Here is a 19,810-nt window from a genome sequence, read left to right as displayed (position 1 = left end):
ATCATACAGCCCGGCTAGCTCAGTCGGTAGAGCATGAGACTCTTAATCCCAGGGTCATGGGTTCGAGCACCAAATTGGGCAAGAAGTTTTCATAATCTTCTAAAAAAAACAATATTTTTCAAATCCAAATGACGGACAGCTTCAGGGCAAATAAAAAATATTTTCAATTTTTCTATATTTTATATAACAGAAAAAACATTTCAACCAAAAACTTCGGAAAAAGGATGATCATTACCAAACACAGTCTCTTAGTTAACATCATACAGCCCGGCTAGCTCAGTCGGTAGAGCATGGGACTCTTAATCCCAGGGTCGTGGGTTCGAGCCCCACGTTGGGCGAAAAGTCTTTATGGTATTCAAAAAACAATCTTTTGCGAATCCATTTGACGGAAAGCTTAAACGCAATTGAAAAAAAACCTTATCAATTCCTCTACATTTTATTCAACAGAAAAAACAATTCAACAAAAATTTCGGAAAAAAGGGTGATCATTAGCAAACACAGTCTCTTAGTTGACATCATACAGCCCGGCTAGCTCAGTCGGTAGAGCATGAGACTCTTAATCCCAGGGTCATGGGTTCGAGCACCAAATTGGGCAAAAAGTTTTCATAATCTTCTAAAAAAAATAATATTTTTCAAATCCAAATGACGGACAGCTTCAGGGAAAATAAAAAATCTTTTCAATTTTTCTATATTTTATATAACAGAAAAAACACTTCAACCAAAAACTTCGGAAAAAGGATGATCATTACCAAACACAGTCTCTTAGTTAACATCATACAGCCCGGCTAGCTCAGTCGTTAGAGCATGGAATTCTTCCTCCCAGGGTCGTGGGTTCGAGCCCCACGTTGGGCGAAAAGTCTTTATGGTATTCAAAAAACAATCTTTTGCGAATCCATTTGACGGAGTGCTTAAACGCAATTGAAAAAAAAACTTTATCAATTCCTCTATATTTTATTCAACAGAAAAAACAATTCAACAAAAATTTCGGAAAAAGGGTGATCATTAGCAAACATAGTCTCTTAGTTAACATCATACAGCCCCGCTAGCTCAGTCGGTACAGCATGAGACTCTTAATCCCAGGCTCATTGGTTCGAGCACCAAATTAGGCGAAAAGTTTTCATAATCTTCAAAAAAAAAACAATATTTTCCAAATCCAAATGACGGACAGCTTCAGGGCAAATAAAAAATCTTTTCAATTTTTCTATACTTTATATAACAGAAAAAACATTTCAACCAAAAACTTCGGAAAAAGGATGATCATTAGCAAACACAGTCTCTTAGTTGACATCATACAGCCCTGCTAGCTCAGTCGTTAGAGCATGGAATTCTTCCTCCCAGGGTCGTGGGGTCGAGCCCCACGTTGGGCGAAAATTTTTTATGTTCAAAAAACAATATTTTGCAAATCCAATTGACGGAGAGCTTAAAAGCAAATTAAAAACACCTTTTCAATTCTTCTATGTTTTATATAACAAAAAAAACAGTTCAATCGAAAATTTCGGAAAAAGGATGATCATTACCAAACACAGTCTCTTGGTTATCATCATACAGCCCGGCTAGCTCAACCGTTAGAGCATGGAAGTGTTCCTCCCAGGGTCGTGGGTTCGAGCCCCACGGTGGGCGAAAAGTCTTTATGGTATTTGTTGCAGCGCAAATGTAAATGTGCGAGAGTATAAATGCATAAAACTGAACCAAAATATAAATGCATATAGGGACAGTAGCCGAGCGTATACATGGTGCGTCCCGGCGGTTTCGGCGCCGGTTCGAATCTCGCCTAGGTCATTTCCTTTCTAGAACTCGTATGTGCACCGAACTTGATGGGATGCTCCGTAACCAGGTTCGTTCCCCCCAAAACCCATTTTAACCGTCTTTTCGCTCTAATTTGGTTCAGCCTTGGTTAAGGCTGACCTTTAAAAAGAGCAATTTGTCTCAAGGACAAATACTGGCCATTTTTGCAGCTTGCTTTGAGTTATGCAGTTTATTGTGGCCGATGTTACCGATAACAATAAAAAAGTTTTGTTATGAAATCTCATTGTTACCGAGTTATTTTGCCGATAAAATGCTCGAATTAAATTGTTTGAAATTCGATATTTTTACAATCCGTGGAGATTGAGCGCACATTTTGGCGCCCCACAAGGGACCCGATTCTGTAGCACAAGGGACCTGATTCTGTAGCACAAGGGACCCGATTCTGTAGCACAAGGGACTCGAGTTTACCATTGCAACACAACAAGGGACCACTGTTTTTGGCGGACCCGAGTGTATCCTTCCGTCAGAGTACCAGTTGGCCGAAAGTCGTCAGAGTACCAGTTGGCCGAAAGTCGTCAGAGTACCAGTTGGCCGAAAGTCGTCAGAGTACCAGTTGGCCGAAAGTCGTCAGAGTACCAGTTGGCCGAAAGTCGTCAGAGTACCAGTTGGCCGAAAGTCGTCAGAGTACCAGTTGGCCGAAAGTCGTCAGAGTACCAGTTGGCCGAAAGTCGTCAGAGTACCAGTTGGCCGAGTGGCCTAAGCTAACGCCGATTATATAGGCTGTTAAATCGAGATTCAATCAGTCCCAGCGAGGAGCTGAAAAAAGCAGAAAAGCGGACGCGACATATTTCTTATTTATCAAAAACTGACAAAGGAAATTCAGAGAGGCCTACCGAGAAATTCAGGTGTCGATTGAGTTGTCAAGCGCAAGCCAGCTACAGACGTTTTGTGTAAGTGATAGAAGCAATCATGGAACAATTTCTCTGCGTCTGGCCGATGGTTTGATAATCCGAAAACCGGTGACCGCCCAATCTCCAAAAAATCGTCAAAAAACTGTAAGACTCATCTAGTTTTTATAAACTTTTTTGTGCAATAAAATTACATACGGTGTCTTATTGTGTATCCCAACTCAAAGCAAGCTACAAGTGGTAATTTTCCCGATAACACAAATTTTTGGGTAATTGTGAGCGGATTGAAAATCCAAAAAATCGGATCATAGACAAGGGTTACTAGACTAGTTTTTTGGATTGGTTTACGACTCGAACCTGCTGACCAAAGTTTTCCGAAAAATTTTGGGAAAAAAGTAAAAAATCGCCAAAAATTCCTCAAAACGTCCCCATAATTCTGCGAAACTGTGCTGTAACATGACACCAACCTTATGGTAAGTGGTCTGGTAGCGAAATATCAGGCAAATTAAGTTGAGTTTTTTCATATTCAGGTTTTTTCCGCGTGTGTTGTTGGAACTTAACCAATTTGCCTGATCCCCCACCCACATTGGTGAAACTGAAAGCCAGTACGCTTCAAGTAAATATAAGCCGTTTCAGCCCGTCCGATTATTGACTTCGTTGCGCGACACTAATGTTAAGTGGTCAGGTACGGTGATATTAAGTGAGTTAAGTTGAATTCTTTCATCCTCAGGTTTACTCCGTGTGCGTTGTTGGAGTTCAACCTACCTACTTAATTTCCCCACCCCATTGGTACTTTAGCGTAACGTAGCCGACGCATAGGTCTCTTGAGTGTATGGTATTCATTCTAGGAGCTAGTTCCTTGGATCACGCGCTCCGTATACTATCCGCACCGTCCCAAAAGCGCGTGAAAGAGACTTGTTTCACAAAGCCCAGTTTAAGCTTTAACTTTAACGCCAGGTAAAAGTTTGTGGATTTACTTGAGTGAAAATACAGTATGTTCTGAGAGTCGTTTATTTCTGAAATTATTAAGCATGGAAGTTAAGTTTCAGAAGAAAATTAAGAAGTTGTTTGAGAAACGTAGCACTCTCGAAAACGAACTTTATAAATGCCACGAGATAATTTTAGAATACATAGAGAGTCAGAGTCGTTGCTCAAAAATTGATACTTATATTGAAAAGTGTAGGAACTATATAGAGCAAGCGGTCGAGATAAATACTGAGTTGATTGATATGGCTGCAAAAAGTGCCAATCCCGACGAATTGATACCGGCACAGGATATGTGGCTTCATAAGTTGACTCAAAGCAACGATAAAGTTTTGCAGAAAGCTATCACATATAAAACAAGTTTTGAGACAGTAACAGAGCCGGACAAAATTGATAGCAGCTCAAAAATTTCTCATCATTCTGAAAAAAGTGAAAAACCCCGGTCGCATAAAACAGATACCCGCTCTAAGTTGTCGCATCGAAGCAGCCGACATCAGCAATCGGGCTCTCAGAAATCTAGTTATACCGCCGCTCCGTCGAAAACACTTTCTGAGAAAAAGCGCGTTTTAATGATTTTAAAGAAACAACAAGAGGAACTTGAGAGGCAGGCAAAGGTATCATTAAGACTGAAAGAACAACAAAGTCGTTTAGAGTTGGAAGAATTGGCTGAAGAACACAGGAAAAAACTGGCAGAAATTGAGTTGAAAGGGCTTGAGTTAGAAGATGAGTTGTCAGAAATCAGTGAGAATGCTGAGGAAAGTGGTTTAACTCGAATCTCTCCACAACTATCAATAGACGAAAAGGATCGTACGCGTCACTGGGTCGAATCTGTCGACCACAATCAGCCTGATGCTGTTGTAGTTCCCAATCAAGAGCAGCACGTTCGTTCAACAGCTCCTGAGGCAACTTATCCTGCATCAACAAATTACTTGGTCTCATCAAGTTTTACAGGCGTGAATAACCGCCCCGCAGCTTCTAGTGATCCGGGATTGTATTACAGTAACCACATTCACGGACAACATCATAATTTGTTGAATTTGGTCCGATCGCAGGTTTCCGTTAACAATCCAGTAGGGTTACAGCAGGTCATTCAACCTGTTTCTAATAATTTGCCTCAGCAAACTTTTTTGTCCACTCATCCGGTGCTAGGCAATCCAAACACAGGTTCAGTAGTCCCGGTAACTTCTGAAAACTATTTTGCTCCGCCATCATCTGCAGAAGTTCCTTCTGGTGTAACACCGTTTGTTCCTGCATCAACAGCAGTTAATCATGTTTCTTTAAGTCATCACACTGCAGGATCAGTAGTAGCTGGCTACCAAGCACCTGTAGCCCCATCACAACAGCATATGGGTGTTCCCGTTAGTAGTTATAACTTTTCAAGTGACCACTACAATCCTTATAGTAATTTGTGGAGACCAGCTGTTGCTACCCCTTTAATGTCAACTCAACAGCACTACGTTCCTTCGACAACTGTTTTTTCCGCAGTAACTCCGATTGTTCCTACGAATAATTTTGTTCCTATTACAAGTGGAGGGACTGTGTTCTTTGCGCAGCCTGAAAACTTTTCACATGCTAATCAACCGTTCGTTCCTGATTGTCACAGTCTTTTAGTTAACATCATACAGCCCGGCTAGCTCAGTCCGTAGAGCATGAGACTCTTAATCCCAGGGTCATGGGTTCGAGCACCAAATTGGGCAAAAACTTTTCATAATCTTCAAAAAAACAATATTTTTCAAATCCAAATGACGGACAGCTTCAGGGCAAATAAAAAATCTTTTCAATTTTTCTATATTTTATATAACAGAAAAAACATTTCAACCAAAAACTTCGGAAAAAAGATGATCATTAGCAAACACAGTCTCTTAGTTAACATCATACAGCCCGGCTAACTCAGTCGTTAGAGCATGGAATTCTTCCTCCCAGGGTCGTGGGTTCGAGCCCCACGTTGGGCGAAAAGTCTTTAAGGTATTCAAAAAACAATCTTTTGCGAATCCGTTTGACGGAGTGCTTAAACGCAATTGAAAAAAAATCTTATCAATTCCTCTATATTTTATTCAACAGAAAAAACAATTCAACAAAAATTTCGGAAAAAGGGTGATCATTAGCAAACACAGTCTCTTAGTTGACATCATACAGCCCGGCTAGCTCAGTCGGTAGAGCATGAGACTCTTAATCCCAGGGTCATGGGTTCGAGCACCAAATTGGGCAAGAAGTTTTCATAATCTTCTATAAAAAAAATATTTTTCAAATCCAAATGACGGACAGCTTCAGGGCAAATAAAAAATATTTTCAATTTTTCTATATTTTATATAACAGAAAAAACATTTCAACTAAAAACTTCGGAAAAAGGATGATCATTAGCAAACATAGTCTGTTAGTTATCATCATACAGCCCGGCTAGCTCAGTCGGTAGAGCATGGGACTCTTAATCCAAGGGTCGTGGGTTCGAGCCCCACGTTGGGCGAAAAGTCTTTATGGTATTCAAAAAATAATCTTTTGCGAATCCATTTGACGGAGTGCTTAAACGCAATTGAAAAAAAACCTTATCAATTCCTCTATATTTTATTCAACAGAAAAAACAATTCAACAAAAATTTCGGAAAAAGGGTGATCATTAGCAAACACAGTCTCTTAGTTGACATCATACAGCCCGGCTAGCTCAGTCGGTAGAGCATGAGACTCTTAATCCCAGGGTCATGGGTTCGAGCACCAAATTGGGCAAGAAGTTTTCATAATCTTCTAAAAAAAACAATATTTTTCAAATCCAAATGACGGACAGCTTCAGGGCAAATAAAAAATATTTTCAATTTTTCTATATTTTATATAACAGAAAAAACATTTCAACCAAAAACTTCGGAAAAAGGATGATCATTACCAAACACAGTCTCTTAGTTAACATCATACAGCCCGGCTAGCTCAGTCGGTAGAGCATGGGACTCTTAATCCCAGGGTCGTGGGTTCGAGCCCCACGTTGGGCGAAAAGTATTTATGGTATTCAAAAAACAATCTTTTGCGAATCCATTTGACGGAGTGCTTAAACGCAATTGAAAAAAAAACCTTATCAATTCCTCTACATTTTATTCAACAGAAAAAACAATTCAACAAAAATTTCGGAAAAAAGGGTGATCATTAGCAAACACAGTCTCTTAGTTGACATCATACAGCCCGGCTAGCTCAGTCGGTAGAGCATGAGACTCTTAATCCCAGGGTCATGGGTTCGAGCACCAAATTGGGCAAAAAGTTTTCATAATCTTCTAAAAAAAATAATATTTTTCAAATCCAAATGACGGACAGCTTCAGGGAAAATAAAAAATCTTTTCAATTTTTCTATATTTTATATAACAGAAAAAACATTTCAACCAAAAACTTCGGAAAAAGGATGATCATTACCAAACACAGTCTCTTAGTTAACATCATACAGCCCGGCTAGCTCAGTCGTTAGAGCATGGAATTCTTCCTCCCAGGGTCGTGGGTTCGAGCCCCACGTTGGGCGAAAATTTTTTATAATGTTCAAAAAACAATATTTTTCAAATCCAAACGACGGACAGCTTCAGGACAAATAAAAAAAAATCTTTTCAATTTTTCTATATTTTATATAACAGAAAAAACATTTCAACTAAAAACTTCGGAAAAAGGATGATCATTAGCAAACATAGTCTGTTAGTTATCATCATACAGCCCGGCTAGCTCAGTCGGTAGAGCATGGGACTCTTAATCCAAGGGTCGTGGGTTCGAGCCCCACGTTGGGCGAAAAGTCTTTATGGTATTCAAAAAACAATCTTTTGCGAATCCATTTGACGGAGTGCTTAAACGCAATTAAAAAAAAAACCTTATCAATTCCTCTATATTTTATTCAACAGAAAAAACAATTCAACAAAAATTTCGGAAAAAGGGTGATCATTAGCAAACACAGTCTCTTAGTTGACATCATACAGCCCGGCTATCTCAGACGGTAGAGCATGAGACTCTTAATCCCAGGGTCATGGGTTCGAGCACCAAATTGGGCAAGAAGTTTTCATAATCTTCTAAAAAAACAATATTTTTCAAATCCAAATGACGGACAGCTTCAGGGCAAATAAAAAATATTTTCAATTTTTCTATATTTTATATTACAGAAAAAACATTTCAACCAAAAACTTCGGAAAAAGGATGATCATTACCAAACACAGTCTCTTAGTTAACATCATACAGCCCGGCTAGCTCAGTCGGTAGAGCATGGGACTCTTAATCCCAGGGTCGTGGGTTCGAGCCCCACGTTGGGCGAAAAGTCTTTATGGTATTCAAAAAACAATCTTTTGCGAATCCATTTGACGGAGTGCTTAAACGCAATTGAAAAAAAAACCTTATCAATTCCTCTACATTTTATTCAACAGAAAAAACAATTCAACAAAAATTTCGGAAAAAAGGGTGATCATTAGCAAACACAGTCTCTTAGTTGACATCATACAGCCCGGCTAGCTCAGTCGGTAGAGCATGAGACTCTTAATCCCAGGGTCATGGGTTCGAGCACCAAATTGGGCAAAAAGTTTTCATAATCTTCTAAAAAAAATAATATTTTTCAAATCCAAATGACGGACAGCTTCAGGGAAAATAAAAAATCTTTTCAATTTTTCTATATTTTATATAACAGAAAAAACATTTCAACCAAAAACTTCGGAAAAAGGATGATCATTACCAAACACAGTCTCTTAGTTAACATCATACAGCCCGGCTAGCTCAGTTGTTAGAGCATGGAATTCTTCCTCCCAGGGTCGTGGGTTCGAGCCCCACGTTGGGCGAAAAGTCTTTATGGTATTCAAAAAACAATCTTTTGCGAATCCATTTGACGGAGTGCTTAAACGCAATTGAAAAAAAAACTTTATCAATTCCTCTATATTTTATTCAACAGAAAAAACAATTCAACAAAAATTTCGGAAAAAGGGTGATCATTAGCAAACATAGTCTCTTAGTTAACATCATACAGCCCCGCTAGCTCAGTCGGTAGAGCATGAGACTCTTAATCCCAGGCTCATTGGTTCGAGCACCAAATTAGGCGAAAAGTTTTCATAATCTTCAAAAAAAAAAAACAATATTTTTCAAATCCAAATGACGGACAGCTTCAGGGAAAATAAAAAATCTTTTCAATTTTTCTATATTTTATATAACAGAAAAAACATTTCAACCAAAAACTTCGGAAAAAGGATGATCATTACCAAACACAGTCTCTTAGTTAACATCATACAGCCCGGCTAGCTCAGTCGTTAGAGCATGGAATTCTTCCTCCCAGGGTCGTGGGTTCGAGCCCCACGTTGGGCGAAAAGTCTTTATGGTATTCAAAAAACAATCTTTTGCGAATCCATTTGACGGAGTGCTTAAACGCAATTGAAAAAAAAACTTTATCAATTCCTCTATATTTTATTCAACAGAAAAAACAATTCAACAAAAATTTCGGAAAAAGGGTGATCATTAGCAAACATAGTCTCTTAGTTAACATCATACAGCCCCGCTAGCTCAGTCGGTAGAGCATGAGACTCTTAATCCCAGGCTCATTGGTTCGAGCACCAAATTAGGCGAAAAGTTTTCATAATCTTCAAAAAAAAAACAATATTTTTCAAATCCAAATGACGGACAGCTTCAGGGCAAATAAAAAATCTTTTCAATTTTTCTATACTTTATATAACAGAAAAAACATTTCAACCAAAAACTTCGGAAAAAGGATGATCATTAGCAAACACAGTCTCTTAGTTGACATCATACAGCCCTGCTAGCTCAGTCGTTAGAGCATGGAATTCTTCCTCCCAGGGTCGTGGGGTCGAGCCCCACGTTGGGCGAAAATTTTTTAGGTTCAAAAAACAATTTTTTGCAAATCCAATTGACGGAGAGCTTAAAAGCAAATTAAAAACACCTTTTCAATTCTTCTATGTTTTATATAACAAAAAAAAACAGTTCAATCGAAAATTTCGGAAAAAGGATGATCATTACCAAACACAGTCTCTTGGTTATCATCATACAGCCCGGCTAGCTCAACCGTTAGAGCATGGAATTGTTCCTCCCAGGGTCGTGGGTTCGAGCCCCACGGTGGGCGAAAAGTCTTTATGGTATTTGTTGCAGCGCAAATGTAAATGTGCGAGAGTATAAATGCATAAAACTGAACCAAAATATAAATGCATATAGGGACAGTAGCCGAGCGTATACATGGTGCGTCCCGGCGGTTTCGGCGCCGGTTCGAATCCCGCCTAGGTCATTTCCTTTCTAGAACTCGTATGTGCACCGAACTTGATGGGATGCTCCGTAACCAGGTTCGGTCCCCCCAAAACCCATTTTAACCGTCTTTTCGCTCTAATTTGGTTCAGCCTTGGTTAAGGCTGACCTTTAAAAAGAGCAATTTGTCTCAAGGACAAATACTGGCCATTTTTGCAGCTTGCTTTGAGTTATGCAGTTTATTGTGGCCGATGTTACCGATAACAATAAAAAAGTTTTGTTATGAAAACTCATTGTTACCGAGTTATTTTGCCGATAAAATGCTCGAATTAAATTGTTTGAAATTCGATATTTTTACAATCCGTGGAGATTGAGCGCACATTTTGGCGCCCCACAAGGGACCCGATTCTGTAGCACAAGGGACCTGATTCTGTAGCACAAGGGACCCGATTCTGTAGCACGAGGGACTCGAGTTTACCATTGCAACACAACAAGGGACCACTGTTTTTGGCGAACCCGAGTGTATCCTTCCGTCAGAGTACCAGTTGGCCGAAAGTCGTCAGAGTACCAGTTGGCCGAAAGTCGTCAGAGTACCAGTTGGCCGAAAGTCGTCAGAGTACCAGTTGGCCGAAAGTCGTCAGAGTACCAGTTGGCCGAAAGTCGTCAGAGTACCAGTTGGCCGAAAGTCGTCAGAGTACCAGTTGGCCGAAAGTCGTCAGAGTACCAGTTGGCCGAAAGTCGTCAGAGTACCAGTTGGCCGAAAGTCGTCAGAGTACCAGTTGGCCGAGTGGCCTAAGCTAACGCCGATTATATAGGCTGTTAAATCGAGATTCAATCAGTCCCAGCGAGGAGCTGAAAAAAGCAGAAAAGCGGACGCGACATATTTCTTATTTATCAAGAACTGACAAAGGAAATTCAGAGAGGCCTACCGAGAAATTCAGGTGTCGATTGAGTTGTCAAGCGCAAGCCAGCTACAGACGTTTTGTGGAAGTGATAGAAGCAATCATGGAACAATTTCTCTGCGTCTGGCCGATGGTTTGATAATCCGAAAACCGGTGACCGCCCAATCTCCAAAAAATCGTCAAAAAACTGTAAGACTCATCTAGTTTTTATAAACTTTTTTGTGCAATAAAATTACATACGGTGTCTTATTGTGTATCCCAACTCAAAGCAAGCTACAAGTGGTAATTTTCCCGATAACACAAATTTTTGGGTAATTGTGAGCGGATTGAAAATCCAAAAAATCGGATCATAGACAAGGGGTACTAGACTAGTTTTTTGGATTGGTTTACGACTCGAACCTGCTGACCAAAGTTTTCTGAAAAATTTTGGGAAAAAAGTAAAAAATCGCCAAAAATTCCTCAAAACGTCCCCATAATTCTGCGAAACTGTGCTGTAACATGACACCAACCTTATGGTAAGTGGTCTGGTAGCGAAATATCAGGCAAATTAAGTTGAGTTTTTTCATCCTCAGGTTTTTTCCGCGTGTGTTGTTGGAACTTAACCAATTTGCCTGATCCCCCACCCACATTGGTGAAACTGAAAGCCAGTACGCTTCAAGTAAATATAAGCCGTTTCAGCCCGTCCGATTATTGACTTCGTTGCGCGACACTAATGTTAAGTGGTCAGGTACGGTGATATTAAGTGAGTTAAGTTGAATTCTTTCATCCTCAGGTTTACTCCGTGTGCGTTGTTGGAGTTCAACCTACCTACTTAATTTCCCCACCCCATTGGTACTTTAGCGTAACGTAGCCGACGCATAGGTCTCTTGAGTGTATGGTATTCATTCTAGGAGCTAGTTCCTTGGATCACGCGCTCCGTATACTATCCGCACCGTCCCAAAAGCGCGTGAAAGAGACTTGTTTCACAAAGCCCAGTTTAAGCTTTAACTTTAACGCCAGGTAAAAGTTTGTGGATTTACTTGAGTGAAAATACAGTATGTTCTGAGAGTCGTTTATTTCTGAAATTATTAAGCATGGAAGTTAAGTTTCAGAAGAAAATTAAGAAGTTGTTTGAGAAACGTAGCACTCTCGAAAACGAACTTTATAAATGCCACGAGATAATTTTAGAATACATAGAGAGTCAGAGTCGTTGCTCAAAAATTGATACTTATATTGAAAAATGTAGGAACTAAATAGAGCAAGCGGTCGAGATAAATACTGAGTTGATTGATATGGCTGCAAAAAGTGCCAATCCCGACGAATTGATACCGGCACAGGATATGTGGCTTCATAAGTTGACTCAAAGCAACGATAAAGTTTTGCAGGAAGCTATCACATATAAAACAAGTTTTGAGACAGTAACAGAGCCGGACAAAATTGATAGCAGCTCAAAAGTTTCTCATCATTCTGAAAAAAGTGAAAAACCCCGGTCGCATAAAACAGATACCCGCTCTAAGTTGTCGCATCGAAGCAGCCGACATCAGCAATCGGGCTCTCAGAAATCTAGTTATACCGCCGCTCCGTCGAAAACACTTTCTGAGAAAAAGCGCGTTTTAATGATTTTAAAGAAACAACAAGAGGAACTTGAGAGGCAGGCAAAGGTATCATTAAGACTGAAAGAACAACAAAGTCGTTTAGAGTTGGAAGAATTGGCTGAAGAACACAGGAAAAAACTGGCAGAAATTGAGTTGAAAGGGCTTGAGTTAGAAGATGAGTTGTCGGAAATCAGTGAGAATGCTGAGGAAAGTGGTTTAACTCGAATCTCTCCACAACTATCAATAGACGAAAAGGATCGTACGCGTCACTGGGTCGAATCTGTCGACCACAATCAGCCTGATGCTGTTGTAGTTCCCAATCAAGAGCAGCACGTTCGTTCAACAGCTCCTGAGGCAACTTATCCTGCATCAACAAATTACTTGGTCTCATCAAGTTTTACAGGCGTGAATAACCGCCCCGCAGCTTCTAGTGATCCGGGATTGTATTACAGTAACCACATTCACGGACAACATCATAATTTGTCGAATTTGGTCCGATCGCAGGTTTCCGTTAACAATCCAGTAGGGTTACAGCAGGTCATTCAACCTGTTTCTAATAATTTGCCTCAGCAAACTTTTTTGTCCACTCATCCGGTGCTAGGCAATCCAAACACAGGTTCAGTAGTCCCGGTAACTTCTGAAAACTATTTTGCTCCGCCATCATCTGCAGAAGTTCCTTCTGGTGTAACACCGTTTGTTCCTGCATCAACAGCAGTTAATCATGTTTCTTTAAGTCATCACACTGCAGGATCAGTAGTAGCTGGCTACCAAGCACCTGTAGCCCCATCACAACAACATATGGGTGTTCCCGTTAGTAGTTATAACTTTTCAAGTGACCACTACAATCCTTATAGTAATTTGTGGAGACCAGCTGTTGCTATCCCTTTAATGTCAACTCAACAGCACTACGTTCCTTCGACAACTGTTTTTTCCGCAGTAACTCCGATTGTTCCTACGAATAATTTTGTTCCTATTACAAGTGGAGGGACTGTGTTCTTTGCGCAGCCTGAAAACTTTTCACATGCTAATCAACCGTTCGTTCCTGATTGTCACAGTCTTTTAGTTAACATCATACAGCCCGGCTAGCTCAGTCCGTAGAGCATGAGACTCTTAATCCCAGGGTCATGGGTTCGAGCACCAAATTGGGCAAAAACTTTTCATAATCTTCAAAAAAACAATATTTTTCAAATCCAAATGACGGACAGCTTCAGGGCAAATAAAAAATCTTTTCAATTTTTCTATATTTTATATAACAGAAAAAACATTTCAACCAAAAACTTCGGAAAAAAGATGATCATTAGCAAACACAGTCTCTTAGTTAACATCATACAGCCCGGCTAACTCAGTCGTTAGAGCATGGAATTCTTCCTCCCAGGGTCGTGGGTTCGAGCCCCACGTTGGGCGAAAAGTCTTTAAGGTATTCAAAAAACAATCTTTTGCGAATCCGTTTGACGGAGTGCTTAAACGCAATTGAAAAAAAATCTTATCAATTCCTCTATATTTTATTCAACAGAAAAAACAATTCAACAAAAATTTCGGAAAAAGGGTGATCATTAGCAAACACAGTCTCTTAGTTGACATCATACAGCCCGGCTAGCTCAGTCGGTAGAGCATGAGACTCTTAATCCCAGGGTCATGGGTTCGAGCACCAAATTGGGCAAGAAGTTTTCATAATCTTCTATAAAAAAAAATATTTTTCAAATCCAAATGACGGACAGCTTCAGGGCAAATAAAAAATATTTTCAATTTTTCTATATTTTATATAACAGAAAAAACATTTCAACTAAAAACTTCGGAAAAAGGATGATCATTAGCAAACATAGTCTGTTAGTTATCATCATACAGCCCGGCTAGCTCAGTCGGTAGAGCATGGGACTCTTAATCCAAGGGTCGTGTAATTGGATTTTCCTCTGCAATTTCTGGACTTGTTACCGTATTCAAGTCTCTGTCTTTTAACGACGACCTGAAAAGTGTTAACTTACTGAATCAGGCTGTGAGTAAGCTTCCCCCGAACCTTAAGGAGGCATGGTCGATGCAAACCGTAAGACGCCAATGGCATAGACCAACTCTGCTAGATTTCAATGAATGGCTCAAAGAAAAAGCGGAGGGTCATGAGAGGCTGAAAACGATCAATTCTAAGGGTAAGTCTGAAGAACCAGTTAAACAAAAAGTAGTTACAAAAGTGCTTGCAGGTAACACTAAGGTAAGTTCTAAGGATGAGAAAAGTAGAGAAAAGACAAGGTTTCCTCCATGCTCGCTATGCAAAGGGCAGCATGCACTCTGGAACTGTTCCGTGTTCAAAGAGAAAAACGCAACACAAAGGGCTAAATATGTAGCAGAAGAAAAGCTCTGTTTTTCTTGTTTACAAGGCAACCATACCTTCCGAAAGTGCCAAAAGGCAAGAAAATGCCCAAAACAGGACTGTGAGAGCACTCACAATGTGCTTCTTCATGGAGCCGAGAAAGTTTTCCCGCCCAAAGAGGCCGACCGATCACCATCGACTCAAACTAATACAAACACTACTTCTGCAAATAACGCAGCTTGTGTTAAACCTTGTGAGGGAACTGCAAAAGGTATTCTTCCCGTTGCGTTGGTAGATGTGTCCTCTGGTTCGGAAAATTCGAATGCACTAGCACTTTGTGACACCGGTTCCACTCATTCTTGGGTTTCCGCGGCACTCGTTGAACGTCTGAAATTAGTTGGCACGCCCGTAAATGTTACGACCGATGGTTTTAACTCAGCCAAGGTATCTAAAACTCAACGAGTTCACTTGAAAGTTTCCGCAAAGCCCAATGAAAGTGAATTTTCGTTTTCGTTTGTCGCTTTCGTTAAGCACAACATGTATATAGGACCCGATGTTATAAACGTTTCCGAATTGCAGGTCAATTACCCGCAACTAGCCCCGTTAAAGACGACTGCGTATAATTACAAAGAGATTGAGATAGTTATAGGACAGGACTTCTATCATGCGATAAGACCCCTCGAACATGTCTTCGGAGATGAACTTGACTCACCGTGCGCCGTCCGACTTCCGATAGGTTGGGTCATTAGTGGTCCGTCTCCTGATCGTTCGTCCTTAAATTCTTCTTCTTTAACTGCGTTACGGACGATACTTCTCTGACCGACCAAATCAAAACTTGCTATGAGTTAGAGTCGTATGGTGCGTTCAAGCAAGTAGATGCCCGTTCCGCCGCAGACAAGCGTGCTTTGTCGATCCTAAAAACTGAAACCGTTCACGATGGTGAGCGTTACACTGTACCGATGCTGTGGAGTGATAATGATGTTAGCTTGCCTAACAATTATTATTCTTCATTAGCCCAATTAAAGTCGTTAGAGAAAAAATTAGATAAAGATCCGTTACTTCGCGAGAAGTATACCGAAACAATCAGAGAAGATATAAGTAAAGGATATGTCATAACCGTCAACCCGCACGATCCCAGCTCACGAGCCGAACGTGAGTGGTATCTTCCACACCATCCGGTTTTGAACCCGAACAAACCCGGCAAGGTGCGCCGTGTGCTCAATGGAGCATCCAAATTTCATGGCACTTCCTTAAATAGATCTCTCTTGGTTGGCCCGGATCTCCTTCAAAATCTTATTTTTGTACTGTTGAGGTTCCGTCAACACAAGTACGCCGTCTCAGCGGACATAGAAGGTATGTTCTTACAAGTTGGAGTACTTGCGCGAGATCAACCGTCTCTCCGTTTTTTGTGGCGGGAGGACCCCACTTCAAGTGTGGTGGTTCACCAATACACCCGTCATATTTTTGGCGCTCGTGATTCGCCAACTTGTGCGAATTTCGCGCTACAAAAAACTGCTTCTGATAATCAAGCTGAATACCCCGAAGCCGCTTCAGCCGTTGTCCAGAAGTTTTACATAGACGACTATCTTGACTCGTTCGAAAATACCGCTGACGCTCTTAGCCTAAGTAAAGACTTAGTCGCAATGCTCAAATTAGGTGGGTTTAACCTGACAAAGTTTGTTAGCAATGTACCCGAAGTTACAACCGCTCTTAATCCGGACAACCGTGAGTCCAACCCGTCAGTTAAGGATATTTGTAAGAGTCCAGACCAATCGTCGCATGTTCTTGGTCTCAGGTGGGATCATGTAAAAGATACCCTAGTAGTAAGTAGAGGTGTTGATCGACCACTAGATAAAGCAATTACTCAACGCACCGTGTTGAGTTTTGTTTCCTCAGTTTTTGATCCAATAGGACTGGTAGCTCCATATACTGTGAAAGCGCGCCTTTTACTAAAAGACATATGGAGAATCAGTGGTCAAAAGTGGGATGATGATCTCCCAGAGGAAATTAAACAACAATTTCTAGATTGGCACTCAGGACTTCCACTATTAGGTACTCTGACGATACCTCGTAGCTACTTTACCGAACCGTTCGACCGCTTTGAACTTCACACGTTCGGTGATAGTTCGCAGGACGTTTTTTGCGCCGTATCGTTTCTCCGAGCCCGACTTGCTAAATCGCAAAAGACCGAGTTAGCTTTTGTATTTGGGAAAGCCCGTGTAGCGCCTATGAAGATGCTCTCCATTCCCAAGTTAGAGCTTCAGGCTGCTCTGCTTGCGACTCGACTCAAAGAAGAGATTTTGAAAGCGCTTACTTTCAAAGTAAGCAATGTATTCATGTGGACTGATTCTACCACCGTTCTCCAGTGGCTTAACTCGTGCAACAAACTTCCTGTGTTTGTTGGAAACCGCACTGGTGAAATCTTGGAGTCCACCACCATTGATCAATGGAATCATGTACTCAGTGGTGATAACCCAGCTGATACCGGCACACGAGGGATTTCTTCGGAAGCCCTCAAGGATAGCAGCTGGGTTAGAGGCCCTAGTATATTGAGGACATGTGATTGGCCATTCAAGCCGAACACTGATGTCATCAAAAAGATCCAATTAAAAGGCCCACTCTGTGACATTGATACATGCCTTGAGACTGCATCTACGTTTGTTGTTGATGCTTCATCTGAGAAAGCGCCGTCGAGCCGTCTGTTTAAAAATTGGGATAAATTCAGCTCAATTGTAAAGTACAAACGTGTTTTAGCGTTTATGCTTCGTGTGCTACCATCGCATAAACACTTCCGTACAAAAACGCTTGAAATAACCGACCCGTCCGAGTTAGATATTGCCGAGCAGAAGCTCATTTATCTCGCTCAGTCCGAATCATTTCCTGCCGAAGTGAAAATACTTCAGTCCGATAAACTGATAACAAAGAAAAGTCGGATTGCTAAATATTCTCCGTTCATCGGCCCAGCTGGCATCCTGCGTTCAACTGGACGTATCAGCTGTCTTGTTGATACCGACTTTGATAGCAAACATCCAATAATACTGGATGGTCGACACCGAGTTGCTCATATGTTGATTAGGCATATGCACTTTCAACATGCACATCAGGGGTTGGATTACATGCGTGCTGTAGTTCAGTTGAAATACATTGTTCTGAAGTTGCGCTGGTTAATTGGGAACATCGAAAATACTTGCATAACATGCCGTAAGCGCAAAGCAAAAACAGTTGTGCCCATTATGTCTGACCTACCGATTGAAAGACTGGGTTACAAGCAGCCTCCCTTCTCCAACACAGGTGTTGATTACTTTGGCCCGTTTCAAGTGCCAATACGCCGAAGTACCGAAAAGAGATGGGGTTTCCTATTTACCTGCCTCACGACTCGAGCAGTTCACATCGAGTTGGTTCCATCTCTCGATACTAGTTCCTGCGTCATGGGCGTAGAGCGATTTATTGCAAGGCGAGGTACCCCCAAAACCATTCTTTCTGACAATGGCACGAATTTTGTTGGTGCTCAAAAGGAGCTCCTATCCTGTGTCCAAAATTGGAACAAAGTCGCCCCGGCCGTTTTCGTCCACAAAGGCATTAAGTGGAAGTTTAACCCGCCCAGTGCCCCTCATCACGGTGGCGCCTGGGAGCGGCTAGTGAGAAGTGTTAAGCGAGTGTTGTACGACATATTAGGCAACAGGAGATTAACTGAGGAAGTTCTAGGAACAACGCTCTGCCTAGTTGAACAATTACTTAACGCAAGACCGATCACTCCGGTCAGTTCCGATCCGCACGACCTAGAGGCACTCACCCCGAATCACTTCATTCTCGGTCACAGCGCAGCTAGCTTCCCGTCGTTAAGTTTCGAAGATAACTTTGATAATAAAAAGCGTTACGCCAGAGCACAATCGTACGCTAACGCAGTTTGGTCACGCTGGCTGCGTGAATATGTACCATCTCTCAACAAGAGAGCAAAGTGGCATAATGATTCGGATGTCACACTGAAAACCGGCGACTTGGTTTGGGTAGTCGAACCCGACAGCCCACGTGGGCATTACCCACTCGCCCGTATTGCTAAACTACACTACGGCAAAGACGGATGCGCCCGATCCGCCGATATCAAAACTGTTACGAGCGAGCTGATACGACCGACCGTAAAACTCGCACCTGTTCTTCCGTCTTTAGGGGCGGAGGATGTTGCAGCGCAAATGTAAATGTGCGAGAGTATAAATGCATAAAACTGAACCAAAATATAAATGCATATAGGGACAGTAGCCGAGCGTATACATGGTGCATCCCGGCGGTTTCGGCGCCGGTTCGAATCCCGCCTAGGTCATTTCCTTTCTAGAACTCGAATGTGCACCGAACTTGATGGGATGCTCCGTAACCAGGTTCGGTCCCCCCAAAACCCATTTTAACCGTCTTTTCGCTCTAATTTGGTTCAGCCTTGATTAAGGCTGACCTTTAAAAAGAGCAATTTGTCTCAAGGACAAATACTGGCCATTTTTGCAGCTTGCTTTGAGTTATGCAGTTTATTGTGGCCGATGTTACCGATAACAATAAAAAAGTTTTGTTATGAAATCTCATTGTTACCGAGTTATTTTGCCGATAAAATGCTCGAATTAAATTGTTTGAAATTCGATATTTTTACAATCCGTGGAGATTGAGCGCACAGTATTCAAAAAACAATCTTTTGCGAATCCATTTGACGGAGTGCTTAAACGCAATTGAAAAAAAACCTTATCAATTCCTCTATATTTTTTTCAACAGAAAAAACAATTCAACAAAAATTTCGGAAAAAGGGTGATCATTAGCAAACACAGTCTCTTAGTTAACAGCAGACAGCCCGGCTAGCTCAGTCGGTAGAGCATGGGACTCTTAATCCCAGGGTCGTGGGTTCGAGCCCCACGTTGGGCGAAAAGTTTTTATGGTATTCAAAAAACAATCTTTTGCGAATCCATTTCACGGAGTGCTTAAACGCAATCGAAAAAAAAACCTTATCAATTCCTCTATATTTTATTCAACAGAAAAAACAATTCAACAAAAATTTCGGAAAAAGGGTGATCATTAGCAAACACAGTCTCTTAGTTGACATCATACAGCCCGGCTAGCTCAGTCGGTAGAGCATGAGACTCTTAATCCCAGGGTCATCGGTCCGAGCACCAAATTGGGCGAAAAGTTTTCATAATCTTCAAAAAAAAACAATATTTTTCAAATCCAAATGACGGACAGC

The 19,810-nt window shown here is 41.2% G+C and overlaps 17 non-coding genes across 17 annotated transcripts; all 17 read left to right on the top strand.

Annotated features, from left to right (window-relative positions):
• Positions 1-8: 8 nt before the first annotated feature.
• On the top strand, positions 9-81 carry Trnak-cuu (transfer RNA lysine (anticodon CUU)). The gene has a single exon. It is a non-coding gene; the product is annotated as a tRNA-Lys (tRNA).
• A 184-nt stretch (positions 82-265) lies between these two features.
• Trnak-cuu (transfer RNA lysine (anticodon CUU)) lies at positions 266-338 on the top strand. Its single transcript has one exon. It is a non-coding gene; the product is annotated as a tRNA-Lys (tRNA).
• Positions 339-522: 184 nt separating this feature from the next.
• Trnak-cuu (transfer RNA lysine (anticodon CUU)) lies at positions 523-595 on the top strand. The gene has a single exon. It is a non-coding gene; the product is annotated as a tRNA-Lys (tRNA).
• Positions 596-779: 184 nt separating this feature from the next.
• On the top strand, positions 780-852 carry Trnak-cuu (transfer RNA lysine (anticodon CUU)). The gene has a single exon. It is a non-coding gene; the product is annotated as a tRNA-Lys (tRNA).
• Positions 853-5,773: 4,921 nt separating this feature from the next.
• Positions 5,774-5,846, top strand: Trnak-cuu (transfer RNA lysine (anticodon CUU)). The gene has a single exon. It is a non-coding gene; the product is annotated as a tRNA-Lys (tRNA).
• A 183-nt stretch (positions 5,847-6,029) lies between these two features.
• Trnak-cuu (transfer RNA lysine (anticodon CUU)) lies at positions 6,030-6,102 on the top strand. The gene has a single exon. It is a non-coding gene; the product is annotated as a tRNA-Lys (tRNA).
• A 183-nt stretch (positions 6,103-6,285) lies between these two features.
• On the top strand, positions 6,286-6,358 carry Trnak-cuu (transfer RNA lysine (anticodon CUU)). Its single transcript has one exon. It is a non-coding gene; the product is annotated as a tRNA-Lys (tRNA).
• Positions 6,359-6,542: 184 nt separating this feature from the next.
• On the top strand, positions 6,543-6,615 carry Trnak-cuu (transfer RNA lysine (anticodon CUU)). The gene has a single exon. It is a non-coding gene; the product is annotated as a tRNA-Lys (tRNA).
• Positions 6,616-6,800: 185 nt separating this feature from the next.
• On the top strand, positions 6,801-6,873 carry Trnak-cuu (transfer RNA lysine (anticodon CUU)). The gene has a single exon. It is a non-coding gene; the product is annotated as a tRNA-Lys (tRNA).
• Positions 6,874-7,057: 184 nt separating this feature from the next.
• On the top strand, positions 7,058-7,130 carry Trnak-cuu (transfer RNA lysine (anticodon CUU)). Its single transcript has one exon. It is a non-coding gene; the product is annotated as a tRNA-Lys (tRNA).
• Positions 7,131-7,314: 184 nt separating this feature from the next.
• Positions 7,315-7,387, top strand: Trnak-cuu (transfer RNA lysine (anticodon CUU)). The gene has a single exon. It is a non-coding gene; the product is annotated as a tRNA-Lys (tRNA).
• Positions 7,388-7,827: 440 nt separating this feature from the next.
• On the top strand, positions 7,828-7,900 carry Trnak-cuu (transfer RNA lysine (anticodon CUU)). The gene has a single exon. It is a non-coding gene; the product is annotated as a tRNA-Lys (tRNA).
• Positions 7,901-8,085: 185 nt separating this feature from the next.
• On the top strand, positions 8,086-8,158 carry Trnak-cuu (transfer RNA lysine (anticodon CUU)). Its single transcript has one exon. It is a non-coding gene; the product is annotated as a tRNA-Lys (tRNA).
• Positions 8,159-8,342: 184 nt separating this feature from the next.
• Trnak-cuu (transfer RNA lysine (anticodon CUU)) lies at positions 8,343-8,415 on the top strand. Its single transcript has one exon. It is a non-coding gene; the product is annotated as a tRNA-Lys (tRNA).
• Positions 8,416-8,859: 444 nt separating this feature from the next.
• Positions 8,860-8,932, top strand: Trnak-cuu (transfer RNA lysine (anticodon CUU)). Its single transcript has one exon. It is a non-coding gene; the product is annotated as a tRNA-Lys (tRNA).
• A 4,948-nt stretch (positions 8,933-13,880) lies between these two features.
• On the top strand, positions 13,881-13,953 carry Trnak-cuu (transfer RNA lysine (anticodon CUU)). Its single transcript has one exon. It is a non-coding gene; the product is annotated as a tRNA-Lys (tRNA).
• Positions 13,954-19,421: 5,468 nt separating this feature from the next.
• Positions 19,422-19,494, top strand: Trnak-cuu (transfer RNA lysine (anticodon CUU)). The gene has a single exon. It is a non-coding gene; the product is annotated as a tRNA-Lys (tRNA).
• The last annotated feature ends 316 nt before the right edge of the window (positions 19,495-19,810 follow it).

Source organism: Symsagittifera roscoffensis, chromosome 3, assembly GCF_963678635.1.
Source record: "Symsagittifera roscoffensis chromosome 3, txSymRosc1.1, whole genome shotgun sequence".
NCBI lineage: Eukaryota > Metazoa > Xenacoelomorpha > Acoela > Convolutidae > Symsagittifera > Symsagittifera roscoffensis.
Note: the sequence above shows the minus strand (reverse complement) of the source record. Positions and strands in the feature narration are given on the sequence as shown.